Here is a 6714-nt window from a genome sequence, read left to right on the forward strand (position 1 = left end):
TATTTTTAGTTTTTTAAGGAACTTCCATACTGTTTTCCATAATGGTTGCACCAATTTGCATTCCTGCCAACAGTGTAGGAGGGTTCCCTCTTCTCTACACCCTGTCCAGCATTTATTGTTTGTGGACTTTTTGATAATGGCCCTTTAAGTGGTGTGAGGTGTTACTTCATTGTAGTATTGACTTACATTTCTTTAATGATTAGTGATATTGAGCATATTTTCATGTGCTTTTTTGCCATCTGTTGTGTTTGGAACTCTCGTCTATTTAGATCCTCTGCCCATTTTTAATTGGGTTTTTTGTTTTATTGATATAAAGGTACATGAGATGTTTGTATATTTTGAAGATTAATCCCATTTTGTCCTGAAGGTTTTTAATTGGCCGTCCAGATCCATCAGAGGAGTCATTATCTGTGGAAGCTATAGCCTTACAAAATACACTTCTTAAATAATAAGACTTGAAAATTGAAACTACTCCTTGATCTGTGGGCTGCAGAGTGGATGTTATTGTTAGCAAATGTGAAAACAACATTATTCTCCTTGTACCTCTCCATCAGAGCTCTTGGTGACGAGGTGACTTGTCATTGATCAGTAATATTTGGAAAGGAATCTTTTTTTCTGAGCAGTAGGTTGCTGCAGTGGGCTTAAAATATTTAGTAAACCATGACAGATGTGCTGTCATCCAGGCTTTCTTGTTCCACTTATAGAACATAGGCAGAGTAGATTTAGCATAATTCTGAAGGGCCCAGGGGTTTTGGCAACGTTTAATGAGCATTGGTTTCAATTTAAAGTCACCAGTTCCATTAGCTCCTAACAACAGAGTCAGCCTGTCCTTTGAAGCTTTGAAACCAGACGTTGACTTCTCTTTCTAGCTCTGAAAGTCCTAGATGGCGTCATTTTCTAATGTAAGACTGTTTTGTCTATATTGAAAATCTGGTGTTTAGTGTAGTCACCTTCATTAATTATTTTAGCTTAGATCTTCTGGATAGCTTGCTGTAGCTTCTATACTAGCACTTGCTATTTTACCTTGCTTTTATGTTATAGAGATAGCTTCTTTCCGTAATCCTCATGAACCAACCTCTGCTGGCTTCAGACTTTTCTTCTGAAGCTGTCTCACCTCTTTCTGAACCTTCATAGAGTTGGCGAGAGTTAGGGCCTTGTTCTGGATTAGACTTTGGCTTAAGGGAATGTTGTAGCTGGTTTGATCTTCTGTCTAGACCACTAAAACTCTTCAGATCAGCAATAAGACGGTTTCACCTTCTTATCATTTGTGTATTCACTGGAGTGACACTTCTAATTTCCTTCAAGAACTTTGCCTCTGCATTCCCAAGTTGGCTAACTGTTTGGCACGGGAGGGCTAGCTTTCAACCTATCTTAGCTTTTTTTTTTTTTTTTTTAAATTCTAGTCAGCTTTTGACATGTTTTCCTCACTGGCTTAATTTTTTTCTAGCTTTTGATTTAAAGTGAGAGATGTGTGACTCTTCCTTTCACTTGAACACTTAGAGGTAATTGTAGGGTTATTAAGTTCACTGTCATATGTGGGCATGTTTCATGGCGCTCTAAACCAGTTACAATAGTAACATCAAATATCACTGTTCATAGACCACCATAACAAATATAGTAATAATGAAAAAATTTGAAATATTGTAAGAATTACCAAAATGTGATGCAGAGACATGAAGTGATCAAAAGCTATTGGAAAACAATGAATATTTGTTCAACAGAGTTGCCACAGACCTTCAATTAAAAGAACAAACAGACCAAAAACAGTATCTGTGAAGCATAGTAAATTGGAGTCTAATAAAGTGAGTTGGCCTGTAGAAGAATTTCGTTTAAGATAAAGTTGACACTTGAAAGTAGCAGGAAGAGGAAAAATGAATCACTGAAAAGTCCTGAAAAAAAATGTTTTAATTATTGAGTGGGGGAAGAAAGTTCAATTCCTTACCTCATACCATTTAATACTCCTGCCCTCAACTGGGCCTGCTGCCTCTAGTCCAGAGACAATGTGTTTTATTTGATTCAGGGAATAAATCTCCCATTCTGCTGTTCCAAGAGTCAGAAATGATCTGAGAGGAGTTCCCGTCGTGGCGCAGTGGTTAACGAATGCGACTAGGAACCATGAGGTTGCGGGTTCGGTCCCTGCCCTTGCTCAGTGGGTTAACGATCTGGCGTTGCCGTCAGCTGTGATGTAGGTTGCAGACGTGGCTCGGATCCCGAGTTGCTGTGGCTCTGGCGTAGGTCGGTGGCTACAGCTTCAATTAGACCCCTAGCCTGGGAACTTCCATATGCCGTGGGAGTGGCCCAAAGAAATAGCAAAGAGACAAAAAAAACAAAAAAAAACAAAAAACAAAAAACAAAAAACACCCCCAAAAAAACAAAACAAACAAAAAAGAAATGATCTGAGAACCTGACTGATTTAGATTTTCAACTAATGTTGTTAGATATTTGAATATTTCATTCCTTTTTTTTTGTCTTTTTGCCTTTTCTAGGGCTGTTCCCACGGCATATGGAGGTTCCCAGGCTAGGGGTCGAATCAGAGCTGTAGCCACCGGCCTACGCCAGAGCCACAGCAACTCGGGATCCGAGCTGTGTCTGCAACCTACACCATAGCTCACGGCAACGCCAGATCCTTAACCCACTGAGCAAGGGCCAGGGGATCGAACCCACAACCTCATCGTTCCTAGTCGGATTCATTAACCACTGAGCCACACGGGGACTCCTGAATATTTCATTCCTTTTAATTGCTGAGTAGCATTTCGTTGTATGGATCTATCACAGTTTGTGTATCAGTTTATCAGTTAATGGACACTTGGGTTATTTCAGTTTCAGGCTATTATAAATAAAGCTGTTAAGAATATATATTTATATATTATTTATTAAAAAATATAAATATTTTATATAAATTATATATAAATATAAATTATATATCATATAAACATAAGTATAAATATTATTTTAGTATTCCTCTTAGCTCTAATTCCTTAACTCTCTTCTCCGTCAGTTCTTCTAACTCTCTACCGCTTCTATCTCACTATATTCTTACCGCTCTTTTATATATTTATATGTAAGTCTCTGTTATCAATGTGCTGTTATTTCTCTTGAATAAATATCTAGAGTGGAATGTCTGGATTGTATGGTAGTTGTATGTGTAACTTTTTTTTTCCTTATTTTGGCCATACTTGGGGCCATGCAGAAGTTCCTGAGCCAGGGCTCCACCCATGCTACAGCAGACCAGAGCCACTGCAAGTGACCATGATGGATACTTGACCTGTTGAGCCACATGGGAACTCCCATTTAACTTTTTAAGGAACTGCAAAATACCTTTCCAGAGTGGTTGTTTCATTTCATGTGTCTGTCTTCAGTGTGTAAGAGCTGTAGTTGATTTACATCCCTGTCAGCATTGGTAGGTGAAGTCTTTTTAATCAGCACCATTATGATAGGAGTCGTATCTCATGATTTTATTTTGCGTTTCTCTAAAGGCGGATGATGTTGAGCACCTTTTCGTGTTCTTACTTGCCATCTGTGTATCTTCTTTGTTGAAGTATCTATTCAAATCTTTTGCCCACTTTTTAAAAAAAGTCATTGATTTTCTTATTACTGCATTTTGAGGGTTTCGTCTATTCCCAAAGAATATATCAGAAAATGTGATTTGCTACTTTTTTTTCTCCCAGTCTATTTGCTTTTCATTCTCCTAACAGTGTCTTTGAAGAGCATGAGCTCTTAATTTTGCTGAAGTCCAATTTGTCAAATTATCTTTTTGAAAAATACGCTTTTGGTATCATATCTAAACAAATCTTTGATTAACTCAAGATCACAAAAATTTTCCCATGCATTCTCTTTTAGAAGTTTTATAGTTTTAGGCTTTGGTTTTAGATTTGTGGTTTATTTTATTTTATTTATTTATTTTGGTCTTTTTAGGGCTGCACCTGCAGCATATGGAGGTTCCCAGGCCAAGAGTCAAATCAGAGCTACAGCCGCTGGCCTATGCCACAGCCACAGCAAAGCCATGTCTGCGACCTACACCATAGCTCACTGCAACACCAAATCCTTAACGCACTGAGCAAGGCCAGGGATCGAACCCATGTCCTCATGGATACTAGTCTGGTAGTTAACCTCTGAGGCAGGACTGGAATTCTTCTGTGGTTTATTTTTAAGTGAATTTTTGTATACAGTGTTGTGAGGTCATCCCTTTTTGTTTTGTATTTAGGATAGCTTAAGGATATCTGTTTGTCTCAGCACAGTTTTTTGGTAAAACTGTTCTTTCTTTAATGAACTGCTATTGCATCTTTGTCAAAAATCAGTTGTATCTATATGTTGCTTTCAGTGAATTTTCTATTTCTCTGTTCTTTTCAAATGATCTATCTTTAATATCATACTACCTGTCTTGTTTATCATAGATTTGTCATAGTCTTGAAATCATGTAGTATAAGTATCCAACTTTGTACTTCTTTTTCAAAATTGCTTTGGCCATTCCTAGATCCTTTGTATTTCCACGGGAATTTTAGAATTAGTGAATTTCTACAAAAAACTTGCTGGGATTTTGATTGTATTGCAATAAGTCTAAATTTGTGGAAAATTAACATTGTAATGTTTATGATCCATGAACTAGAAATTATCTCACCATTTGTGTAGGTCCTCTTTAATTTCTCAAAGCAGTATTTTGTAGTTTTCAGTGTACAATTTTGCACAATTTTGTCAGATTTATTCTTAAGTATTTAATATTTTTCCTGCTATTATAAATGATATTAAAAAATTTTGATTTCTGATTGTTCTTTGCTAGCATGCAGAAATACAGCTGAATTTTATTTGTGAGTTGTTTTCTACAAACTTTCTAAACTCTTTTTTGGTTGTGTTTTTTTTTTTGGAGAAGCTTTTCTTTTTTTAAAACATTTTATGTTGAAATAATTTTAGATTTACAGATATATTGTGAAGAAAGTTCAGAGAGTTCCCTATATTTTTTACACAGTGTCTACTAATTAAACACAATTTTAAATTTAGTAGCTTTTTTGGTAAATTTCATAGAATTTTTTTGCATACCTGTTTATGTTCTCTTCAAATATAGATTTTCTTCCTTCCTTAAAATCTTCACATGTTATATTTCTTTTTCTTGTCCCTGCATTTCTAGCCACTATGTTAGCTAGAATCCCCAGTACATTTTTTTTTCTTTTTTTTTGCATTGGTTGCATTATAGTTAACTGATGGTACATGACAAGGTAGGGCTCTCTGAGCCTTACTCATTCTTCAAGTGGTCTTGAGTTGAAACTGTATTGAGAATAGGAAATTATCAGTGTGCTGGTGGGTCAGGTTGGGGCAAGGACTCCCCAGCAGCTGAAGGCATCTCTATTCCTCCCATGTTCACACTGTGGCTGGTGGTCTAGAGGGCTTTTACTCCTTGGAAGCCGTGTCGACCAGTCAGTCCACTGCCCTGTTACTGTAGCCACATTCGTTGTCCTACCAGGAAATGAGCTTGAGGAAGTGGTTACTGAGGGCAGTGCAGGCCCCAGTATCAAAGGTGAGAGAGTAGATGTCATTGTTAAAGTTGTAGTGTAAAGATTTTCGGTGTAGACCAGGATGTCTTCTAGTGGGCTCGCTAATGCTTGCTTCACTACCTTTTTGATGTCATTATATTTGAAAGCTTTCTCCAGATGGCAGGTCAGATCTATGACCACCATAATGGTAGTAGGGTCACAGAAGGCCGTGCCAGTGAGCTTCCCATTCAGCTCAGGAATGACCTTGCCAACAGTCTTAGCAGTGCCAGTAGATGCACATATGATGTTTTGGGCAACTCCATCGCTGTCACTGTCTAGTTTCCCAGAGGTGCCATTATGGTCATTCTTCTGGATGGCAGTGGTCATCAACTGTTGTCATGAGTCAGCCTGTGATGCCAGGTTGTCATGGTTGCCTTGGCCGGGGGCAGGGGAGGCTAAGCAGTTGATGATGCATTGCTGACAATCTTGAGGGAATTAATATACTTCTTATGGTTTATGCCTACCACAAACATAGGGGCAATAGCAGAAGGGGCAGAGATGATGATGCTTTTGGCTGCACCCATCAAGTGGAGCCTACGCTACTTCAAGTATTGAAGACATGAGTGGACTCCACCATGTATCCAGCAGCAGTATCGCCCCATTAGATGTTGGCAGGATCTCATTTCTGGAAGCTGGAGATGGGCTTGATGACAGGCTTCCCATCCTCAACCTTGCCTGTGGCATCTAACTTGCCTTAGGTAGAAACCTATTGGAACATGTAAACCATGTAGCTGAGGTCTATGAAGTGTCATTGATGGAAATATTTTCCACTTTTTTTGAAAGAAAGCAATATTTAGTGAAAGTTATAAAGAAAATAGTTCCAGAAACAGAAGTGATTTCAAGAATACTTGGGAAATTTTACAGCATGGGCATGGTAGGGGCATACTTATAGTGCAAAATAATTTTCAGTGGATATGTCTACAAAAAAGTAGAGCAACTGAATGTACCAACTTACATTTTACTCCAAGTTTTCAACATATTAACTACTAACTTGAACAGAGTCTAACACTCACATTTATGTATGTGGCTTGCAATTGACTGCTGTACAAGCAGGAAATTTGAGCAATTTATAAAGTCATCATCAATCTAATGCTAGAAAATTTTTATCATATTATCTTCCTTTTTCATTTTTCACTTGTTTTTCCTTCTTCTTCCTCTCTCTATCTTTCTTGGTCTTTCTCTAGCAATC

General features: G+C 37.8%; 1 pseudogene; it reads right to left on the reverse strand.

The window, feature by feature from the left end:
- Nucleotides 1-5382: 5382 nt before the first annotated feature.
- On the reverse strand, nt 5383-6293 carry LOC125131499 (glyceraldehyde-3-phosphate dehydrogenase-like; annotated as a pseudogene).
- Nucleotides 6294-6714: the final 421 nt, after the last annotated feature.

This window comes from Phacochoerus africanus, chromosome 7, assembly GCF_016906955.1.
Source record: "Phacochoerus africanus isolate WHEZ1 chromosome 7, ROS_Pafr_v1, whole genome shotgun sequence".
NCBI lineage: Eukaryota > Metazoa > Chordata > Mammalia > Artiodactyla > Suidae > Phacochoerus > Phacochoerus africanus.